General features: G+C 39.6%; 1 long non-coding RNA gene across 4 annotated transcripts; it reads left to right on the top strand.

Moving 5' to 3' along the window:
• Positions 1-3,718: 3,718 nt before the first annotated feature.
• Positions 3,719-8,847, top strand: LOC133808132 (uncharacterized). 4 transcript variants are annotated; one of them, XR_009879977.1, is made up of 7 exons: positions 3,719-4,171; positions 5,391-5,490; positions 5,594-5,653; positions 6,104-6,190; positions 6,266-6,349; positions 6,444-6,804; positions 8,285-8,847. It is a non-coding gene; the product is annotated as an uncharacterized LOC133808132 (long non-coding RNA). The 4 variants fall into 4 exon arrangements; XR_009879983.1 differs by lacking the exon at positions 8,285-8,847 and having other exon boundaries at positions 6,444-6,570; positions 6,736-6,965; XR_009879971.1 differs by lacking the exon at positions 8,285-8,847 and having other exon boundaries at positions 6,444-6,570; positions 6,731-6,965.
• The last annotated feature ends 15,675 nt before the right edge of the window (positions 8,848-24,522 follow it).

The raw sequence follows: 24,522 nt of genomic DNA, 5'->3' as shown, positions 1-24,522 counted from the left end.
TGACACCCGATCGCATTTTCCAAAAAAAATTGAGTTCTAGGACTCGGATTTAAGCGAGGATCGAGGCATAGCGATTCTAGGGAAGATTAGAAGCTTATTAGTCGGCGTATTTAGTTGGGAAACAACTTAATCGGAGGTAGTCCAAGTTTTAAGTTCTACATTTTTTTAAAGATTTTAAGGTTAAATTAGATTGTGTTTTGATGAATTTTTGAATGAATTGAAGCTTGGGTTTTGTTGGTTTTGGATCATGGGGATGTTTGGGAACTTTGATTTTGGGATTTGGAGATGTTTTGGTAGGTTTTTGGAAGGATTTTAAATGAAGAAAACAAGGTTTTTGGCTGGGTTCGTGGTCGGGCTGCGGCCCTGTTCTTGGGTGCTGCAGCCCAGGCTTGATGAAGAAGGTGAAAGTTGCTGATGGGCAGTTAGGGCCATGATGCAAGGTGGCGCACCGCGACGCTAGGCACAGGAAGAACTGGGTTTAGCCTCTGTTTGGAGGCGGGCCGTGGCGCAAGGCTGGGGGAGGGTCGCAGCGCTTAAGGGTAATTTTTCCCATATTTGGTTTTTAGTCCTGGGAACTTAACTCTAAGGGCTTGGGATCGATTCTACTACCCAGTTGAGTAGGATTCGACGTCCCTGAGGCTAGGTGTGGGTTTGGAAGTATTTATTTACTCATTTTGATGAGGTTTTATATTATGGTTGTGATTAGATTATCACTAAGGGCTTTGCAACAGGATCATGCTTGTGGCTCATTTATTGGTAACTTGTGCTTGGACCAAGGGTAAGAAAACTGCACCCAGTATGTGATGCATTTTATGCATAAGATACATGTGAATAGGGCATGACACGAATATTGAATATGAGATTGATCAGAGCTTGAGTGTCTGTAAATGTGCATGATCATAATTATGCTAATGATTGTTAAGTATGTATGTTGAATGCCCTACATTTGGATATTTGACATATGATATATGCCTGGTTGCATTGCTTACTTATGAATGGAACTGACCTATGAGTCAGGCATCGGCAATGGTGTCAGTATTGACTGTGAAGCTGTGACTTATAAGTCAAGTTCAACAGTAGTACTGAGCACTGGTCGTATAGAATTGATGTATGAGTCAAAATTGGTATTAGCGTGTTTAACTCAAGTCGAAAAGATTAGATCTAATCGACATAAGAATTGAATGAATCAGCATGAGCATTAATTCTTGACCAACCTCACGTTCGATAAAAACTAGAAGTGCTTGTCTAGTATAAAGGTTAGTTACTTAGAGTCAGAGCCAAAAGGCTCAGGTGTCTGCATCGTCACATGGCTATGGGTACTGAGCCCAAGTTCATGACTCATTCATCAGTCACTCATCTGATTAGGGCTACAAGCCCCAGCATGGTTATCAGAACCTCAAAGTGATAATCACTCATCTGATTAGGGCTACAAGCCCCAGCATGGTTATCAGAACCTCAAACTGTTTTTCACTGGTCTGATTAGGGTTATAAACCCCAGCATGATTATTAGAATCTGAAAGTTTTAATCACTCATCTGATTAGGATTGACTTGATAGTCATCCATACAGGAGGGCAGGATCCACAACCATTATTTGGACTTATTTGCATGCATGAATAGGGCTATTATTGCGAGGCATGCACATTACTATTTACTAACATGTTATTATTGTTCATGAGCATATTGAGTTTTCTTGCTGAGCTTCGACTTACGGGTGTTATGTGGTGCATGTAAAGGCAAAAGAAAGTTAGACCATCCTTGAGTTGGAGAGCTTAGGTGACGATGTGTACATATGCGGCTTCTCAACCGCCACGGCCGAGGATTTAAAGAGGAACTAGGGTTAAATCCTATTTTGCCACTTAGGTCGACTGGTTGTAAATCTTTTGGTTGAAATTAACCTTTAAATGATATTTTTGGGATCCCAATGTACAAAGTAAACGCTTTAGTGAAATATTGTATCTTAACACAAATTTTTAACCCTAAACCGTTAATCGCACTTAGTTACACGATTATGGCCAAATGACTCGATTAGCGAGTTTAGCACTTTTTAAATGCACACCGTAACGGTCCCTGGGTAGTAAGATGTTACACCTGGTCAAAACAAGTATCAACCTACCATAACCATTCCTTCTAATAGACAACACCCCATCCTAATGACCCGATAGCAGCTTATCTAGAACACGGAGTCCTACCCAACAATCGTAATGAATCTAGGAAACTGATGAGGAAAGCTGCTCGTTACCTAGTCCTGGACGGGGTTAATTATAGAAGGGGGTTTTCCATGACATTACTCAGGTGTGTCATCCAAACAGATTCAGGACGACTGTTGGAGGAGGTGCATGACGGTTTCTGTGGGAACCATGCATGGGGCAAAACCTATCTAATAAGATTTTATGGCAAGGCTACTTCTGGCAACTATGAACGAAGATGCCTTTGCATATGTTTGAAGATGTGACAGGTGCCAGAGGTTTGCCAAGATACCCTGAGCAGCCCCAAATGAGCTTACTCAAGCAAATGGGCAGGTAGAAGCAGTTAATAAAACTCTCAAAGACACTCTGAAGAAGCGTCTAGAAGAGGCTAAATGAAACTGGACTTAGAGATTGCCCGAGGTACTCTGGTCATATAGGACTGCTGAGCGAACAGCAACTGGTGATACCCCATTTGCACTTGCATATGGATATGAAGCAATAATTCCAGTAGAGGTTGCTCCACCATCCCACCGGCTTACAACATACGACCAAGGTTATAATCACCAATTGTTGGCCGAGTCCTTAGACCAGATTGAAGAAAGACATGAAAAGTCCAGCATACGCTTTGCTGCCCACCAGCAAAAGGTTTCCAGGTACTTCAACTCCAGAGTTAAGGAATGAAAGTTCAACGTGGGTGATTTAGTCCTGCGAAGAGTATTCCCTGAAACTCAAGATGCCTTAGCGGGAGTGCTAGGTCCAAGCTGGGAAGGTCCTTACAAGCTCACGGAGATACTATCGCCCGTCATGTACAAGCTAGCACAGTATGACCAAGATCTCTAGTTAGTACTTGTCCCCCGTTACTGGAATGGGGAATACCTAAGGAAGTACTACCAATAAATATTACTTTTAAGTAATCTTTGACTGGCCAGTACAGGCACGGATTGCCCCTACTACCAACTAGTCAAGGTTAGCTTTATTAATTATGCACAAGCACGATTTTCCCATTTATTGTAATAATTAATATTTATGAATGTAAGCTACGATTGTAGTGACGCAACTTGTATGGTTAATTTTTAACCAATAAGACACGATTTTTGTCCATTTTTACAAGCCATACTTTTACAATGATTATCTTGCTAACTAGTGATCTATTTCACGGATTTTCGGCAATGTATGAAACCTTTATAGGTTTTGGCAAACCTAAGTGGTCCTGAACAGGTTATTACGAGCAACTCTGGTCAGTTATCAAGTGACAAAGAGGATAACCCAAGAGTTATGAATCCTGCTTGGTCATTTGGGGGTAGTCATACATGGACAAATAGAGGGAAAACGTGTAATTAAAAGGACTTAGAAACATTAATTTTTATTAATATTAAAGTGCTTGTGCATTGCTCGCACTTCAACAAAAACCCATTTCCATAACACAAAAATTTAACACTTTTAAAAAAGGATTATATTATATATAAGTGTATATGTATATAGGCGAGACTTAATTGCAATTTGGCGCCTAATTTTCCCCATCCCCCCCAAATTTTTTCACACGGTCCCAATTAACCAAAAAACAAAGAAAAAAACCGACCAGTCGGTCCCCGATTCCCCTCTCTCTCTCTTGTTTCTCTGTGTTTACCCCCAGACTAAAAAATGTGTTATCATCCTCTCTCCTTCTCTCTCATTATTTCCTTCTTTTTTTCTTCTTTTTCTTGTATTCTTTTTTAATTGTCTATGTCTCATAATTCAGATCTCTCTTTCTCTTTCTCTTTTTTTTTCTTCTCCTTTTTCCTCATCGTTCTCTCTCCTCTCTCTTGGATCTCTTTCTCCCACCATACCTCTCTCCTTCACTCTTTCTCTCTCGCCTGTGTCTTTGTGGAGCCCGACTGCCACCTTCCCCTACACGCGCCGGCTAGGGATCTGCAGAGGCCGTCGAAGCTTCAACCCACGCAGGCCATCGTGGTTCCCCTGATTGATCTTCTTTTGCAGTGTAAGGGTGAGTAAATTTTCTTGGAGCCGCTTTTTCTTTTGGATGATAAATTGATTGCTGTGAGCTAGGATTGTTTAATTTGGAGTGTGTGAGTTGTGATTGAGTGAGATGTGAGTATTTTTTGGACTCATTTGGGGGTTTCGATGCCCTAATGGGTTGAATTTCAGGACACGATTGTTAATTTTTTATTATTATTTGTTTATGTTCTTTAATCTTTGATCTCCATCGTATATTTGATCTCTTTTCTTTAGTCTTTATACAATTCTTCTATGTAAAAAATTTATTTCTAAATTATTTTCAGAGCATTAAATAAATATATTTTCTCAACTAACTTATTTAACCATTAAATAAACATTAACTGATATGTTTCCCCTAGAACGACATTCACCACACAGTTTTGTAAATTGTAATCAGAACCAATTTTTTCTACCTGATACATGCGTATTCCAGTTCTGTTATTTGGGGTAGCACTGGCATTACCAGCTTCTCATTCCTCATTTTCTCCAATGCCTACAAAAATTCCACTACCAGTCATCTCTTTCATTTTATACCCCGAACAAGGTTTCCTGAAGAATGCAAAAACAGATATAATAGAGGAATATCTAGAAGGTGCAAAATGAATCAATGGTACACTTTGATATTACAACAGAAAAACATGTAAGCCCCAGCATGTATTTTTTAAAAAAAATGGTGTGTCCCAACGCAACAAGGAATCAATGCAATTCCAGAAGAAAAAAAATCAACTTGCTCCAACAAGATATTTTAGGTGAAAATTTAAAACAACAAGTTGCAGCCAAATAAGTACAAATATTTAGCTAAGTTCTCATTAGAATGAAATATTTAAGGAAAGCGTTAATTGTTATTTTCCTTGATTAAGCTATAATGACTACTGTAATGCATGTTGGTGAGTTGGATTGCTTACTTATTTATAGTAATGTTTGAAACTAATTTGTTAGATGTGATATGAACTAGTAACTGAAGTTGTTTCATGAGTTTCAAAAGCTTGATTCATGAAAAAGCAAACTGGTGCAAATTCTTGCCAAGAAAAAGCAACATTCGATAAAATACATTTCCATTGGTCTTGTGATTTTGTTATCCTTTATGGTGTACTCTTATCCTGTGATTTATTGTTGGTTTTGCAATGTACAGGCTGCCTTACGTAAAACAAGAGGCTTAGCAATATGTGTATACATATATATATTTATTTGTGTTTAAATTGTTTTAGGCTCCTCTTTGGGAAACTTACTTCTGTCAAGTTACAGACACTCACTCATCAGGAGAAGCTTGCTTTCTGGATCAATATCTATAATTCTTGCATGATGAACGTAAATAGATGACCTCATCTAGTACTCATAGCTTCTTTTTGTTTCTTTTATGTATATTTTCTAAAGCTGTCATAAGTAAAATAAAAGCACTATTTTACTATAGGCATTCCTGGACCATGGAATACCAGAGAGTCCTGAAATGGTTGTTGCCCTGATGCAAAAGGTATGGAATATTATAGTATCAAAGTTTTCCTTTTCAATTTTTTTGTTTCTTTCAAACTAAATACAAAAACATTATCTATAATGATCAATGATGTATATGGTTATGTTTCCTTTTAATTAGGCAACAGTAAATGTGGGGGGAAATGTGGGTAGTGATTATGTTTCAATGATCAATGAAATCAGTGTGGCTTTATCTAATGGGGATAATTAGTTAATGGTGCCAGTTAAATTAATTAAAACTCATCTACTTACTGACCATTGTGTAATTTCTTTCCCCATTTGTCTTGTTAAACTGTGTAAATTGATGGTAGTTTCTTCTGGTTTACAGAAGATCTATCTAGCTTATACAATTCTTTTTCTCACTCACACTTTCCCTGTTTTTACTCTGTTTTTCGTTAAATTTGACTATAATAATACTGCATTTCTTTCCTTGAATGTTTGGTGATTTCAGAGTCCAGATGGTGAAATTATAGATTGTGTTTTGTCTCATCAACAACCAGCTTTTGACCATCCTCAGTTGAAGGGACGAAAGCCATTGGTAATACCAATAATTCAATTTCAAGATTTATATAAATTGAAGTGATAAATTGTTTGAATTTTACGTATTGTGCAGGAATAGGCCAAAAACTCATAAAGATCATCCTAATAGTACTATGATGAGGACTCGGGAGCTACCAAAATATTGAGTATACTAACAGTAAGTAAATGCTAGATAAAATTAAAGAATAAAATTGTATGTTTAAATTCAAATGATTTAACTTATAAGGCCAATTTTTTTTTCTTGATATCAGGAAGCAATAGCAATTGGAAGAACATTTGCAGCCATGAAGGACTATCAAATTGATGGCAACAAAGAAATTGTGGCATTAGGAACAATGAACATTATTGGTTCTTTGACCTCTTGTTATGTAGCTACAGGTGATCCAGGAATAGTCACTAAAAATTAATAAAATTTGACACACATATATTATGTATTGGTAAAATTATTAATAGTTGGTACAGCAATTAACTAATACACAATGATTACCAAATATTATAGGTTTCTTCAAGTTTAATTTGGTTTCTTTCTGTTTGTAAGGAAAGAGTGTTTCTTCATAGCCTTCTGGACTAAGTTAAGGAGAAGAAGGAACCAAGAACCGGCCACAGTAAGAGGTTCAAATTCATAGATTTCCTTGGTAGTTTACGGCTACGATTTTTCGTTTTCATTTCTTAGGATGGCTATGAATTTGTGGGGCATTTTATATAGTTTTAATCTGTGTTTAGGGACTATAAACTTTCATTAAGGGGTTGTGAATGCTTTAATATGATAAGGCTTGAATCAGTCTTTTGCTTTCATTAGCCTTTTTATCTCCACTTTCTCATTGTATCTTTTGTCCTCTGTTCTCTGTGTAGCTAGTTGCATATATAACTGTTTGCCCAAATTATATAATATTATATTGTCAATATATTGTTCAAATTTAATAACCCAAGCATTAATCTGCACATATAATTATTATTTTTTTCTTTGTTAGAATATATATGTCTGTGTGCCAATATAGAGATGATTTATAATAATGTGAGACTTAATTATAATGATAAATAACTGAGAATTGATGGATTAATCAATGAGTTATATATATATATATTAATTTAACCTGTACATTTCCAATGAGGTATAGAAATATAAGCAAGCCAAGTATAGACAGCAGTGTTGCAAAGCAGGTTTCTCAAGGATTGGGACTTGTTTGGAGGTTTGAACCAAAGGAACTGCACAAATATGGATAGGATCAAAAGTTCGTTTGTTAGAAATGATTTTGCATTTAATTTTTTCTGAGTGCCTTCAGAATTCAAATCCCTTGACTTCTATCGCTTATTTTCAAGTTAAAACCACAGATCCTTTTTTTCTTAGTGCCTTCAGAATTTAGTTGCTTGAAAAATTACTGTTGCTTTGTTTCTGTCTGTAAAAGGTATCCTGACTCTACCAGAAATTATTGCCTGGATCTTCCTGGATTGATTGGTTTCTTGGAACCACAAAATGAGTGATTATTATTTTGGTTTTTTTATTAATTTCCTTAGGAAACAAACAGAGGTATTGTTTGTGGTTTAAGGCCTTGCTTGTTTGTTGAGAAACTGGAGGAGGATTCTTCACTTGTTCAAAGATTCTGCAACCAAAGCAATCCAACGATGCATGATTTGATTCTTTTGCTACTCTTATGTTGTTATATATACATGTTCTTACAAATATTTTTTTTTTGTTTCTTCTTTAAATTATAAGAGAAAGGGACTACTATGAAAGACAGCTTTTAACTCTGAAATCTTTTGAGGAAGTTGACTCTATAGTGCAATTAGAAGGCATTAATGAAAATGATCTTGATGAACAAGCTCAACATGAAAGAGCCATGAAGATCTCTAATAATGCAAACATAATTCTCTTGGGACTTAAGGTAAAATTTGGGTATTTTTATAAAAAAAATATTGACTGAAGTAAGTTCTTAAGAGCTTTTACAGCTCCAGTCATATTTGTAACGTTTTAGATTATATAGACCATGTTTTAGAGTATTTGAGTTCTTGCATCAAATAATATTTTATGGCCTTATAGAACATTCATTCCCACTTTACAAACTAAAATTGAAACTTATGTTTGATTCTGCAGATCTATGCTACTATAAAGACTGGGTCCATAGCCATTGTAGCATCAACACTAGATTCTTTGTTGGATCTCATGGCTGGTGGCATACTTTGGTTCACTCACTTGTCAATGAAAAGTATAAATATTTATAGATACCCCATTGGAAAATTAAGGGTGCAACCTGTGGCATAATCATTTTTGCTGCTATCATGACGACACTAGCTACAATCTGTAGCTTAATTTGTTGATAGTTTTCACAGATTTTTCTCTTTCTTGCTTCATATCTACATTGAAGGCTGTTTGGCTTCCTTAGTGAGCACATATATCATCTAGTGTATTTTACTCTGTTTGTTACAGAGTAGATAAATTCATGAGTCTAGGATGAAACAAGGAAAAAATAAAGCTTATTGAGTGACTTTGTTTTATTAAATTTGTCTAAAGAAGACGTGTTATTTGACTCTAGAAATTTTCTTTGGTCATTTTCTGCCGGAAATCTCTAAAGTATATGCTCATGATTGCCAACTACAGACACTTAATAAGGTACTTATTTTATTTTATTATTTTTCATGTACTTATTTCTTTATTTCCTTGGCTTTGTGGGTCTTAAGAAACTTCTAAGGAAAACTAAAAAATAGAATGAAAGAAAATTTTAATTATATAAAAGTTTTGTTTAAGTTTTCTCTTCGTGCTAACGAAAGGATTATGCAATTAATTTTTGTTTAAATTTATTTTTATGATGTGCTATGGTTTAACTAAGGACTTACAAAGCTCTTGGGCTCTATATACATACATATACTATATATACTATAGTACTCTCTTGCATATCCTCAAAGTTGGTCAGCCATAGATTTTGATGGATAGAATTTGCCACTGATATGAATTGTTATGTATTTTTTCACTTTGGATTGAAGTTTAAGTGCCATATTGTGGATACGTTCCTCTGTTTTCATGTGATTTATTTTTTATGCATCTAGTTTAAATTTCAATTCTATTACTATTGATCCTAAATTAAGTTTATGATTTCATGGGTTGTGTTGAAATGCCTATTCTCAAGTGTCCCCTCATTTGCTTCTGCCTTATTTTTGTGCATGCATATTTAATGTTTATTTCTATTCCTGCTTGTTAATTTATTGGAACATATATAATACAGTACTAATTGAATATATATATATATATATTGTTCTGAGAACACTCCTTGCACTCATGTCCATGGTATATATAGTTTCTCATTGTTTTAAACATTGATTTATGTTTTTGCTTGTGTACTTCTCTCTTGTTTTGGACATTAGCTAGTTAGATTAAGTTTATGTTGACCCTCGATTTGGTCAACTGACACAGAGTCAAATGCTTGATGTGATGTAAAGTGTTGAAATAGATCTAATGGAAAAAATAATAAACGACACACAAAGTTATAGTGGTTCGGCCCCAAGAACTGGTAATGACCTACGTCCACTTAAGTTATTATTGATATCAGTTCTCAAAGGAGTGATCAAAGAACTAGGGTTCTCTAAGTTTCACAGACCTAAGAGAGATGAATAATACAATCGTAAGATAATTGCCTTAATTCTCTTGTAAAGCGTAAACATAAATCAGCCAAAAAGTCCCTTCCTTCAGCTATTTCTATCTATTTATAGGCTCAAGGAGGATTACATGAATCAGTTACAGATATTCTTTCCTAAATAATCGGATCATCATGGATCATGGGAGATAATCTCGGCTATGATTACAATTGTACAAAATTATCTCTAAATATATGGAGTATACGACCAAGCTGGTCGTTTATAAGCTTCAAATGTTTCGTCAGGGGAATCTCACTGGTCGATGGTCGAACAGACTTTCTGCCAGGTGTTAGCCACATGTTAAAAACATCTGCCACGTCACCCGTGCCTATTTTTTGGATAACATTTTCCCCCCAAATTTATTTATTACGACCAGTAATAAATGAACTTTTAAGGAAAACGAATCTTCGATTACCCCACCAAATCTATCAGAGTAGTTCGTGCCTTCTTGGAAAAAGCAACCTACCCCTGCCTAATCATGGCTTTTCGGTTCCCAAGCAACCCATTGACGGCTATCACTCTTCCCCATGCTTTGAAAAGAGGAAACTGATGATTACCTCTTTTTTCATGCCACAAACAAAATATATATAGCCTCCCCAGAGCTTCCTTTTTCTTTTTACGCAAGCTATTTCTCTATCAAGAAACCCTAAATCAGGACCTTCATTTTCTCTGAAGATCACCTTTCGACGTTCCAAGAACCGCCAGCCGTTCGCTCGCCTACGCTCAAAATTTCTCCAAACCTCCATAATCTTTGTTCTGGTAAGCTTCAGAACTTTTCTAGTCTTTATTTTTATTGTGCATGTCGCTGTGAGTTAGCTTTTAGGTTCTGATATTCCCTGTGTTCCTGGATTGAAATGCATGAAAATAGGAGATTTATCGAGTGATGCTAGATAGGATGGTGTATCTTTGCCATTTAGGAGTTGTAAACCTGTTTGATAGTCGAGATCATAAATTTAGGATGTAAAATCAAAGTAAAATTTTGATTTTTATGCTAGTTGAAAAACTGAGTTTTTCCCGCCCTAACTAGAGTTGAAAAAGGTTTTCAAAAACTTTTTGCTTTCACTTTTTGATCTGTTTTTCAAACTGTTTGTGTGAAAAATTTTGTTTTCATTATAATGTTGTTGTATAAAAGTTTGACTTTTATACACGACCAGCGTTATTATAAACAATTTTCGAAACTCTCCATCCTCACCTCCCCATTTTTCTGTTCACACATTTTACTGCCAGATTTGCGGCGAGGTGAAAGACCGATCGAGGATGATCTTCTCGTACAACTGCTTGAAGGCAAAGAACAGCCTGCCCAGCGTGTTCACGAGATTTTGTTCTCTAGACTCTCTTCTTCCAAACCCCAACCATCTCCAGCCAGAATGACTCGTTCCAAATCCACTGGCCAAAAGAAACAAAAGCCTGACCATACTTCAAATTCTCCAGCTCAGCCTGATTCCCAGGCTGGGGTTCCCTCGACCAGTGGTCGAGAAAACAATTTCCCAGACCCTCGCATCCAGATTAGGGCTCGCCCTCGGCATTCAATTCTTCCTGATGTCGAGTGGTATCTTTCTCCCCTTAGCCAAGTAACCCCCAGGATGCTTGCCAATTATCTCAAGAAGTATCCCCTCACAGGGGTGAATCTCAAGATCCCCACTGCGAATGAGAGGGCTAACTTTCCCGGAGGAGCTTACAGTGCATGGTCGAGGTATCACATAGAGGCAGAGGCTACCCTTCGTCTTCATCCATTCTATCAGGGGGTGGCGAACTACTTCGGTGTCGCCCCCTTCCAAATTACTCCCAACGGATATAGAATGCTTGCTGAACTCTATATCCTTTATAAACTTAAAAAATGGCCAATGCCCACTCCTCATGAGGTCAATTACCTTTTTGACCTTAAGTCAAATCCCCAACACTCCGGGACGGGGTTTTTTCACTTTTGTCACTAGGAGACGAACCGCACATTCTTGAGTGACACCACCCATATCTCCAACGTGGGGAAATACAGTCAGGAGTATTTCCTCACGCCTGACATGACTGCAAATAACCTGGCCTTCGCTCGAGGAGGTAAATGCCCTTTTTCACTGGTCGCTATTTTTACTCAGTAATTTTCCTTATACTTTTCTGAAGCATATTGCGACTTTCAAGCCCATGGTTGCGACCAGACCCGACACCTGACATGGTGTTGAGGTCCAACACTCTGGCCAGAATGACGGATGCTGAGAAGAGCGTCAAGTCTCTGGTTACCGAAGAGAACTTGAGGCTGTCTGGCCTCCTGACCCCTCATCAGGATATGAGGGAACCCGCGGCGGTTAGTGCCACTACCGAGGGGACTCCCGAGCAGCAACCCCCAATGTCTCCTCCTCGATGGAGACTGACTAGGGTTACAATCAGGGAACCCACTGGCACTCCCTCAGCGGAAAGGCCTTCTTCCCCTCTAGGGAAGGGAAATAAAAAGGCAGTTGAGGCTGTCATAGACTTAGATGAGTCTTCAGACGAAAATGGTATTGTTATTTCACTCTTAGATAACTTGCCAATTCCCTATCATTTATTTGACAAGGACGAAAATTTTACATATACTCCAAATCTAGGGCCAGACTTCTTCGTGCTAGAGAGTGAGTGTATGACTAGTAGAGTCAATAGTGTAGCGACAAGTAGTAATAGCTCGGGTATTGGTCTTTGTAATTTTCTTTATCTTTTTTCTGATGTGCCATAACTTGTCATCTACTTTTTGCTTATTGTCTGCATATTTATCTCTTTCTGCAGAAATTGCCTCCGCAAACGTTTTTGACTTGTACATAACCTAGGAAGAAGAAGAGGTTCCTCTGGTCCGAAGGAGGAAATCGGCCAGGAGGAACGACGGCGAGTCCAGCCAAGTGCCTCCGGCCAAGAAGAATCGAGCAGCCGATCCTCCAAAGGATGGGACCTCTGGCCAACCGTCTGCTTTTGCCAAGAAGGAAATCCCTCCTCTTGCTGCCACAAATCCTCCACATGTGGCTCCAAACAAACAGGCCCAGCAAGCCGAACTTCCTGGGGCCAAACTCTCGAGCCGCTCCCTGCGATCAGCTAAGGATCGCCTCGCCCATATCCTTAAGCATGACCATTGAAGGGAGGCCATGGCTGAGGCTAAAAACATGGGGGTCGACCAGATCCTCAACAGGGCCCTTAATGAAGTGGCCAGTGTAAGCACTCTTTCTCTTTTTGTGATCATGGTCTTTATTTTTCCTTCTTTGAAGATGGCCTAACTCTTATTCTTTGATTGCAGGCCATGCTAACAATGACAGATGCTCGTGCCCATGCGGGTTCAAGCATCGAGCAGTCCCAAGCGAAGCTTACTGAGGAGCTTCAAGTCGCGGAGGCTAGGCATGCTGGGGAGCTGGAGGTGGTGACCCAGCAGAAGGATTCTTTGGCTGCGGAGCTGGCAGAAAAGCAAGCCTCTCTGGAAAATGTCAGAAAGCAGAGAGATGATTTCCAAGATGCCAGCCGAACCCAATGGCGTGAAGTCAAAAGGCTTCAGGAGGATAATCGCACTGGGACAAGAGCATTGCTGTCCTTAAGAGCCAGGTGGAGCAGCTCAAGCTTACAAATGCCAAGGACCTGGAGAGGTACAAGAACGAAACACTTCGGTGTTTCTATGATTTTTGGAAACACAACCAAAGTGCCAATTTCAACTACCTTCCAGAGGACGCCAGGAAGGCTGAGCTAGCTCGTTGCACTGCTCGGTTGGCTGCTGAAGAGAGAGTCAGGATTCCTGCCTCCCCAGACATTCCACTGGCCACCGGAGAGGAGGGAGGGGAAGCCACAGGAGTCGTAGCTGATCAGAATGCTCCCCAGGATCCTCCTGCTCCTCAAGGTTAATTTTTTTTTCTTTTATCTTTCTTTTACCATACAACCTGTAGGTCGTGATGTAAAGACAATACTTTTATTTTCTTTAATTTTGCTGCACAGACAACTTATTTTACTTTTACTTTAAGACAATTACATCCAAGCAGTATTGCTTGCGATGTAAAAGAACTCCCTTTGATATTATAATATTTCTGCTTTATTATAACATCTGTTCGCATGACCGAACTTAGCATAGTACTTTGGCTTGATTTAACAAAGTATAAATTTTGAAAAATACTCTAAGTACCATAGCATGCTTTCACTTATTTTGTTCATGTGTTTACATACCTCTTGGTATGCTTTGAGGAGCTTTAGGTCCTTGGTCACTTGCCTTGACCACGATCTGTACAAACATTGATGCTCGGTATAAAATGTAAAACTTAGAAAACAACAAAACAACACACGTAATGAACAAATACTTGTAAAAAAAATTACAAAAGTTGGCAAGAATGACTGGATGCGCACAGTCCCTTATAATTCTCATATTTAAATGGACCAAACATGTCTTTACGAGTGATCTTTAAAAGATCTTACACTTATAAGCGATTAGCCATGTAACATGACTAACCCTTTTTCAAAACTTGTAAAAAGTAAAAATTAATACATGTCAGTCCTTTAAGAAGGACTGTTTATTGGTAATACTTGCGCAAGTGTTCTCCATTCCAATAGCGCGGAATGAGATCTCCATTTAAGCGTGCAAGTTTGTATGTGCCTGGATGAAGGACTTCTTCAATCTGGTAAGGTCCTTCCCAGTTTAGTCCGAGTACTCCAGCAGTCGGGTCGCGGATGTTTAAGAAAATTTTTTGAAGTACTAAGTCTCTGATGCTGAACTTTCTTTCTTTTACTTTAGAGTTAAAATACCGGGCGACTTTTTGCTGGTACGCAGCTACTCGGAGTTGGGCTTTTTCTCGTTTCTCCTCAACAAAGTCTAGAGACTCCATCAACAATTGGCTATTTTGGTCTTGGTCGTATGTGATTCTTCGATGTGAGGGCGGATCTAACTCGGCTGGCAAAATAGCTTCATACCCGTATGCTAAGGAAAATGGGGTATGACCTGTTGCTGTTCGATGAGAGGTTCTATACGACCAGAGTACTTCAGGCAGCTGTTCTGGCCATGCTCCTTTAGCTTCCTCGAGCCTTTTCTTCAGGGTATCCTTTAGTGTCTTATTTACCGCTTCGACTTGCCCATTTTCTTGTGGAAGCGCAACTGAAGAAAAGCTATTGATGATTCCATGCCTCTCGCAGAAACCTATGAATAGGTCGCTGTCGAACTGGGTGCCATTGTCTAAGACAATCTTCCGAGGCAATCCATATCGGCAAACAATGTTCTTGATGACAAAGCCAAGAAATTTATTTGTCGTTATGGTAGCAAGTGGCTCAGCTTCGGCCCATTTGGTGAAGTAGTCGACTGCTACAACTGCGTATTTTACTCCACCTTTTCCTATTGGCAATGACCCGATTAAATCTATACCCCATACTGCGAATTGCCACGGACTTTGCACCTGCTTTAACTCATTAGGAGCTACGCGTGGGATCTTGGAAAACCTCTGACACTTATCACACTTTTGCACAAACTCCATCGAGTCTTCGTTCCTAGTCGGCCAGAAATAACCCTGCCTCAGAATCTTCTTTGATAAGCTCTGCCCCCCAGCGTGATCTCCACAGAAGCCTTCATGTACCTCCTTCATCAGCTCTTTAGCATTTTCTGGTGTAATACACCTGAGCAGTAGCATGGAGTATCCTCTTTGGTATAGAACACCATCAACCAGTATATACCTAGCAGCCTATCTCTGAAGAGTCCTGGCTTTGTTTCTATCTGCTGGTAGTAGACCACTCATGAGATACTCCAAGTACGATGCCATCCATGTATATTCTAACCGTATCTCCATACTGGCTTCATCTGCTCGTATGCTCGGCTCGCGTAGCCGCTCCACTGGCACTATATTTAAAGTGTTAGCATCTTTCGCACTTGCAAGTTTGGCTAAGGCATCTGCGTTTGAATTCTGATCTCGAGGTATTTGCTGGAGGGTATATTTCTCAAATTGCGCCAACAGATCTTTAGTTTTGTTTAGATAGGCCACCATTTTCAGACCTCGTGCTTGATACTCCCCCAAGACTTGATTCACTACCAGCTGTGAATCACTGTAAATATCCAGCACCTTTATGCTCATGTCTTTGGCCAACCTTAGCCCAGCGAGTATGGCTTCATACTTAGCTTCGTTGTTTGAAGCAGTGAAATAGAACCTAATCGCGCAGTGAAATCGATGCCCTTTTGGCGTTATCAATATCACTCCTGCTCCTGCGTGAGATTCCTTGGACGATCTGTCCGTGAAAAAATTCCACGAAGGAGCTTCAACTTGGGGCTCAAGCGCACTAGGTTTTTCACTCTGTTCGCTATCTAGGAGTTCAGTAAATTCGGCGATGAAGTCAGCCAAGACTTGTCCTTTTACTGCTGCTCGCGGTGAATACGTTATATCGAACTGCCCGAGTTCGACTGCCCATTTCAACAAACGTCCAACAGCCTCTGGTTTTTGTAGAACTTGCCGAAGGGGCTGGTCAGTTAAGACTGTGATGGGATGGGCTTGGAAGTAAGGACGCAACTTCCTTAAGGCCAAAATTAAGCAATAGGCTAATCTTTCGATTGGAGGAACACTTGAGAGGATTTAGCTTCATTTGATACTTATTCAAAACATTGAAACACTCCTGTAAATCCTTCACATGTCCTTCTGCCTTTTTTGACTTTACCAACATGTCGTCCACGTATACCCCCATGTTTACTCCGATCAACTCCTTAAACATGTGGTTAACTAGTCCCTGGAAAGCCGCACCAGCGTTTTTCAGTCCGAAGGGCATTACTTTATAACAGTATAACCTTGTATTAGTCTGAAAGCTAGTGTGATCCTCGTCAAGGGGATGCATACTGATCTGATTGTATCCTGAGTATGCATCCATGAAAGAGAGGATCTCATGCCCTGCGGTTGCATCGACCAGCTGGTCGATCCTTGGGAGTGGGAAGCAATCCTTTGGGTAGGCATTATTAAGGTCTATGAAATCCACACAGGTTCACTATTTACCGTTAGGCTTAGGAACCAGTACTGGATTAGAAACCCACGATGGATAAAACGCCACCCTGATGAACCCATTCTCCTTCAGTTTTTCAACTTCTTTTCTTAAGGCTTTCGATCTGTCTTTATCGAGCAGCCTTCTTTTCTGTTGCATGGGTGGAAAGCTCTTGTCGACGTTCAGGACATGGCTGATGACTGCAGGATCTATCCCAGCCATGTCTTTATGTGACCAGGCGAAAACTTCCTAGTTCTTTCTCAAAAATTCCACCAGTGCGCTTTTTGTTGTAGCTTCCAAATTTTTGCCCCTTACGACTCTGGTTGGAAATTCTTCTTCAAGTTGGACCTCCTCAAGGTCCTCGACAGGTCCAACATCTTCCTCAAAATCCCCAAAGCGAGAATCTAAGTCTCTATCCTCACTTTGGGCAACACCCTATTTGGTGACTTCATCACCTGATTGGGCTTGTGTATCAATGGCCATCTGTAACTGCTCTGGGGGAGTGCTCCTCGGCGTTCCCTTCTTGGCCTTAGTAATTGAGGCATTATAGCACTCCCTTGCTTCCCTCTGATTTCCCAACATGCGTCCTACCCTGCGTCTGTTGGGAATTTCATGGCCAGGTGCCATATTGAGGTGACGGCCTGAAGGTCAACCAGTATGGGCCTTCCGATTACAGGATTGTAAGCCGAAGGACAATCGACTACTATGAAAGTAGTGATTAATGTCCTGGTAGCGGGCGTTGTACCTGCTGTTACCGGAAGTCTGATTGACCCTATTGGAGCGAGTCCCTCACCAGAGAAGCCGTAAATTGTTTGGTTGCAGGGCTCCAAGTTCTTGACGGACAACTTCATTTGTTCCAGCGAAGATTTATATAGGATGTTAACTGAACTTTCTGTATCGACCAGCACTCTCTTTACCATCATGTTGGCAATTTGAACATCCACAACCAGCGAATCGGAATGCGGGAATCGGACATGCTGGGCGTTGCTATCAGAGAAGGTTATTTCACCGTCCTCTGACCGAGCCTTCTTTGATGCCCGGTCCTCCATAGTCATCATCTCGATGTCCTAGTCGTGGCGTAGGGTCCGAGCATATCGTTCCCTTGCCTTTCCGCTGTTTCCCGCAAAGTGCGAGCCACCGCAGATAGTGAGTAAAGTGCCAGCTACGGGATCAGGTTGCAAAGGTGGCGAGCGTTGGTGTGCAGGCGCCTGCTCGTTGCCACCTAGAGCCTCTCATTGGGAAGTTCCCGAGGCTCGTACATATCTCCTTAAGTGTCCTTGTCTGATAAGGAACTCGATTTCATCTTTCAGTTGGTTGCACTCGTTCGTATCCTGTCCGTAGTCGTTATGAAAACGACAGAACTTGGTGGTATCTCTTTTCAAAATATCCTTTCGAATGGTAGCGGGTCTCTTATAAGGCACACTGGAACTTGTGGCCTGGTATACCTCTGCTCGAGACTCGACAAGGGCAGTGTAGTTAGTGACCCATGGCTCATAACGGTTGTCCTTAGCGCGTTTACTCTCGGAGGTGGAAGGTTCATTATGGGGTCTCTTCCCCCCATTTTTGTCATTGTCATTGCCGTTCTCGTTGCCTTTACCGTTGCTGTTGGGTTTTGACCCATTGGCGGCTTTGGCGGGGTCTTCGGTCCCCTTATCTTTGCCTGGGGGCTTTCCCTCGCTGGCAATGGCATCTTCAAGCTTGATGTATCGATCAGCTCGATCCAAAAATTCTTGGTTAGTCTTAACTCAATGCTTCCTGAGGTTACTCCACAGAGGTGTACGACGCCTAACTCCTGTAGTTAGGGCCATCGTTTTGCCTTCATCTCCCACTGTTTTGGCTCCAGCGGCTGCTCGCATAAAACCTTGGATGTAATCCTTTAGTGGCTCTCCTTCTTGATGGCATATCTCAACCAGCTGGTTGGCCTCAGTTGGGTGCACACGACCCGCATAGAATTATCCGTAAAACTCCTTTACGAACATCTCCCAAGATACAATACTTGCAAGAGGGAATTTAAAAAACCACTCCTGTGCAGCATCAGAAAGTGTTGCAGGAAAGATCCTGCACCGAGCGTCTTCGGACACTTTCTGAATGTCCATCTGTATCTCGAACTTGTTGACATGAGATACCAGGTCACCATACCCATCAAAGTTCGGAAGTGTGGGCATTTTAAACTTGCTGGGAGTTTCTGCCACAGCTATCCTCTGAACGAAAGGAGTGCTCCTTCTCCTATCGTACTCAATGTGAGACGTCCTTCCCCTGACCAGCTGTTGTACTGCTTGGTTCAGGGCATCTATCTGGGCTTGCACGGCTTCAGGAATCACCGGGGCCTCAGCTGCTGGGGGGATGTATTCATCGTGTCGTTCCCAGCGGTCATTGAGTACATCCCTTAAATCTTCGTCTCTTCGCCGCTGTTCGCTAGCTCCGAGCCGGTTAAAGACATTTTTTTGTCTGGGCTGCCCCCCAGCGTTACGTCTCTCTTGTTGGTCTTCTCTAGGTGGTGGGTTTCTGCCTCCACCTCTCTCTTCATTTCTCCGACCGGCATTACCTCTGCCAGAATCAGCCTCATTGTAACCATGGCCATCTCTGAACCTAGATTGGCTATGGTGGGACCGACTGTCCCCTCGGTTGCCTCCTCGGGCTGGAACTTCTCGAGCGTTAGGGGAAGGCCTGAGCTGGTCGGTAGGTCGCCGTGAATTATCATGTCGTGGGTGGCCCCTGACCGCAGACCTTATCTCTGAGTTCCTTCTGTTGCCAGAAGGACGCTGTCCCCTGCTCGGTGGGTTCGGCTCTTCACCCCCATGGCGTCTAGGACTACGGGGCTGCTGCCCGGCCCTATTCTGCCTTGGTTGTGGGGGATTGCGATGACCAGCCTAGGATGGAGGTTGCATCTCATGATCCCTTGGTGGGACATCATCCTGAGGCATTGGTGGCTGGTCCGGCCTTTGAGGGCTCGTCGGCTGGATCAGAGGGCTAGGATTGGGACCCCTTTGGGGTGGCCCATTTGAGGGTTGATCAGGCTGTGAGGCAGGTGCAGCCTGATTCCTAGCCAACTGTAGGGCTGCTTCGAGGGCTGCCATGGCCTCCCTCTGACGACGGTCCATCTCCGCATGTCTTTCACTTAGCTCTTAGCGCTGACACTCTATCTCCTGCTGCTGTCGCGCCATAATCCTCGCGTCACTTTCTTGACTGGCCCTCAGATTGGCCAATTCATCTTGCAATACCCCCAGGGTATTTCTCAGCATCTCGGAGTCCAGTTCCTCCTCATCAAATTCCAAGTGTGGCTCATTTTCAGCCATGTTTGGGGGAGGAGGCAGTTGATATGGTGCAGCGCCAGCCGCCTGCCCACTCTTCTTTATTGTTTACGCCATTAATGCTTCAACAATATCGTATCAAGCTCTCAACGAAAGCACCAGAATGTTGACCCTTGATTTGGTCAACTGACACGGAGTCAAATGCTTGATGTGATGTAAAGTGTTGAAATAGATCTAATGGAAAAAATAATAAACGACACACAAAGTTATAGTGGTTCGGCCCCAAGAACTAGTAATGACCTACATCCACTTAAGCTATTATTGATATCATTTCTCAAATGAGTGATCAAAGAACTAGGGTTCTCTGAGTTTCACAGACCTAAGAGAGATGAATAATACAATCGTAAGATAATTGCCTTAATTCTCTTGTAAAGCGTAAACTTAAATCAGCCAAAAAGTCCCTTCCTTCAGCTATTTCTATCTATTTATAAGCTCAAGGAGGATTACATGAATCAGTTACAGATATACTTTCCTAAATAATCGGATCATCGTGGATCATGGGAGATAATCTCGGATATGATTACAATCGTACAAAATTATCTCTAAATATATGGAGTATACGACCAGGCTGGTCGTATATAAGCTTCAAATGTTTCGTCAAGGGAATCTCATTAGTCGATGGTCGAATAGACCTTCTGCCAGGTGTCAGCCACGTGTTAAAAACGTCTGCGACGTCACCCGTGCCTATTTTTTGGATAACAGTTTATTTTTCATTAAAAATCTTAATTTATAATAGAAAAACTTGTTTTAAGTAATTGCTTTCAATTTTGAATTGCTTTTCTATAGTCCTTTTAATTCTTTAGTTTATTGCATGAATTTCTAATGTCTGATTTGTTCATTGGATTATTTTACTTAGTCGCCTGAGTAGAATGCATAAAACATTCATTAATTTTGTTTAATTTTTCTCATCTTCTTCAATAGAAAGGGAGTAGTGTTTTTTTTTCACTTAATTGAAAATTTTCCTTCTCCCTAAGGTAACATGTAAACTACCATTTTCAAGTGTTGACATGTTTGACATAATAATGCAAGTAGAAGTTACTAGCATGTCCATTTTATAGGCTTTATCTTTCTATCGATTATGGCATATTAGGCTATTAATGTATATTTATAGGATGGTAATTGTCCTATATATGCATCCAGTGTGCATGGGATTACATTCTTTTAGTTAAATTTTCTTCTTATTTCTCAGTTTTTGAACAGAAACTAATAAATTATACAACTAGTAAATGTATATATACAACAAATCACTCTTTCTACAACACAAGAGTATAACTTTATTGAAAAAGTATTATAATAACTAGTAAAGTAAAAAATCAGTATTGAAAAAGAGGGAAATGAAATAAAAAGGCGGCATCTTTTCAGGGAAAGCCCGCTCAAAGTAAAACACATTGTTTTTTTTTATCTAACTTTAGAAAAGTTTCAGAGTCACTTTTCTTTCGACCTAGCCTTCCTATTCTATTCTAATGGTTTCCATTTGCTCTAGCCAGCATGCCTTCTCTCTTGGATTTAGAAAACTGAACTGGGTCTTTCTTCTGTTCTAGTTTTGAATTGATCGAACCAAGTTTTCATCGTTTTAAGTTTGTTCCTGATTTTGGATGCCTCAAAATTTATGTTTTTGCTCAACTTTTCTTTTATGTTTACAAGAATTACTCTGTTTTTCAGTTTACAAGAATTACTTTATATGTTTTTTTGGGGGGCTGATTTTCCCATGACTTTTTTTAGTACTTACACATTATTCTTGGAATATTTTAAATTTCTAATATGAAAGTTTCTAATAATAACAATATTATATATGCAGAATTATGAACCAGGATACCCAACACCTCCAAAATTTCTCCTCTAATTGAAGCAGCAAGTGACCATTAGGTACACAAATTTCAACTATTAAAAATGGTTTAGTCATTTTATTTTTCACTTTTTCGAGCAAAAGGGTAGCTTTAAATTTAAACATTAAGCTAAAAGAAGGTATTTGTTTTTATTTCATAGTTTTGTTTTGGTTCTTGAATGGCTTATTGAATATGATCACTTTTCATTGGTTTTTTATGGTATTTTATTTGTTTGAATGCAGTTGCTTAGTTGGCTTCTCAAAATTGTAGGAACTATAACTATTTTGCATGTGTAGTACATGTCTATTTATGTCAGTCTACCTATTTTAATGTTGTACTAGGGAAATGGGAGAGTGCTCTTATGCATGGAGTGATTTGAAAACAACTTCTTATTTGACGTTGCCTTTTGTGGTTTGGTTTAAGCTATTATGGTATGCATGTGGAGGACTGATTATAGAGGCTTGGGCATGTCTAGTTTCATCCTCTACTTATAAAATCCAGTCTTTCTTACTTTATTTGTCCTATCCTAGATGGATGTTAAGACTAGTGACATGTGACTATTTTACTGCTTGGCTATTCATGCATTTTTCTGTTGAAATATGTTTTACTGTACATTGGCTTTAAGGTCTGTTAACTATTTTTTGCACTTTGGAATGGCACAAATGGGAATCTTCAATTTGTTGTGTTTTGATTATTTAAAAATTTGCCAAGAGTTTCTTTTCTTGATAGGCTTGTTTGATTTTTCTATAAATTTTTTGGTTTACCTTGTTCTTTCTATTGATATTTTTTTTTCTTTATGTTGTAGGCGGTGTGTTTTGCTTTAATGGGCATTGACAGCTCATTTCATGCTCAAAAAACTGATGTGAGTGGGCAATTAGAGAGTCGAGTGTGGTAAATACTGTTCTTTTCCTGTGTACTGTGTTATGTTTGGGGTCATTTGGGACATGTTACTTTCTGATTCTTTTGAGATCTGCACGTAAAAGCCTCAACTAATATGTTTGCATACATTTGTTGAAAACATCAGGTTCTGGCCTTCGGGTACTGTGTGACTTCAGGCCATCAACTACAGAGGTTAACATAACAATAAAGCTTTTACTTGTGTTGCTTCTCTCGACAGTGGAGTTTTGTTGTCTCGGTTCACGTTTGGGTGACATGATAGACATGGAATCTGTTGAGGACGTGGCTAATATTTCTAATGTGTCTGGGATCACTACCCATTCTTTGCAACTGTACAGTCATTGCTGACCACTGGACCCTCTCCCTGCAACTGTACAGTCATTGCAACTGTTGTTTTTTAATTTGGAAAATACTAGGAGCTTAGGCATATATGCACTGTCAGGGGAGAATATTTTGTGCTGAAAGTACTAACTTTTCAATATGTTGAATATTTAAGACTACTTGAATACTTAAAGAACATTTTGTTGTTGATGACAATGTTGAATGTTTTAAACTAATTTGTGGATTGTTAATACAATGTTGAATGTTTTTACTTTTTGTTATTTGAAAATCAAGTTCATTTGATGATGCTAGTATATATTAGAAAGCTAGTTTTAATTATATAAAAAAAATTAAAATATAATAGAATAAATTAGTGTTATATAAATGAATATATAATGAGAATTAAACTTATCTAAATATTAAAATAATACGAAAATTGTGTTATAATATCTATTACAATAACACTTTTTATGTAAAGAATTTGTTACCAAACTTCATTATATAACACAAAAAATGTGTTATACTAAAGTGTAGTATAACACAAATTTATAAGTATTGAAATGTGTTATATAATCGACTATAAATAATATAATTAAACACTTATCTATTTATTAAAATAACACAGAAAGTGTGTTATCGTTTACAGTATAATAACACATCTGTATAACAATGATAAAGTGTATGTAAAGTACCCTGACCTACGATAACATAGTCGGTCTTAACACATCAAAAAGTGTTATGGTATGTGTTTGATAACACATTTTGGTGTTATTAAAAGCATTTTTTCTTGTAGTGTCGGTATGTACCAAGCAACAAAAAGAGCCATAAAATAATTTCTGTAGATAGGGTTGAACAATTTTTGTTTACAACTCATTCAAAAAAATTGCACAACTCCAAACAAAGTTGCATAGCTCCAAATCTGCTCTAATTTATAAACAAGGAAGAATGCCACTCTCTTGCCAGGCATTAATGGAACCATCCATTCAGCAGTCCCCTCAACTACTGCAGGCACGTCCCTCCAGTCATGTCTCTTCAACCGCCGCACACGTTAACCCACTCTTCGGTGACTGCACAACCATCGTTACATTTATTAAGAGAAGCCATCATGACACTTTATGGTATCAAAAAGGCTATTAATTATACCAGATGATATGCCACATAGCAAGGAGCATATACCCCTGACTAGGCTGGATGGTATGGTCCTCAGAAGAAAGTTTTCATGCTGCTTAGCACCATTGCAAACTTCGGGGGCAAATGTTATCCCAAAAATTGGCATATCTGATGTGGCACCAACTTGGACACGTGGAGTAGACTGGGTAGACCCCCCAACAGGGTGGTCGGTGTATGCCTGCAGGGTATATGATGAGTTATTGCTCGACATACTATCTCCAGAGACTCAGCTAGTCGACAGGACCTCT

This window comes from Humulus lupulus, chromosome 1, assembly GCF_963169125.1.
Source record: "Humulus lupulus chromosome 1, drHumLupu1.1, whole genome shotgun sequence".
Classification (NCBI taxonomy): Eukaryota; Viridiplantae; Streptophyta; class Magnoliopsida; order Rosales; family Cannabaceae; genus Humulus; species Humulus lupulus.
This window is presented reverse-complemented; position numbering and strand designations above follow the sequence as displayed.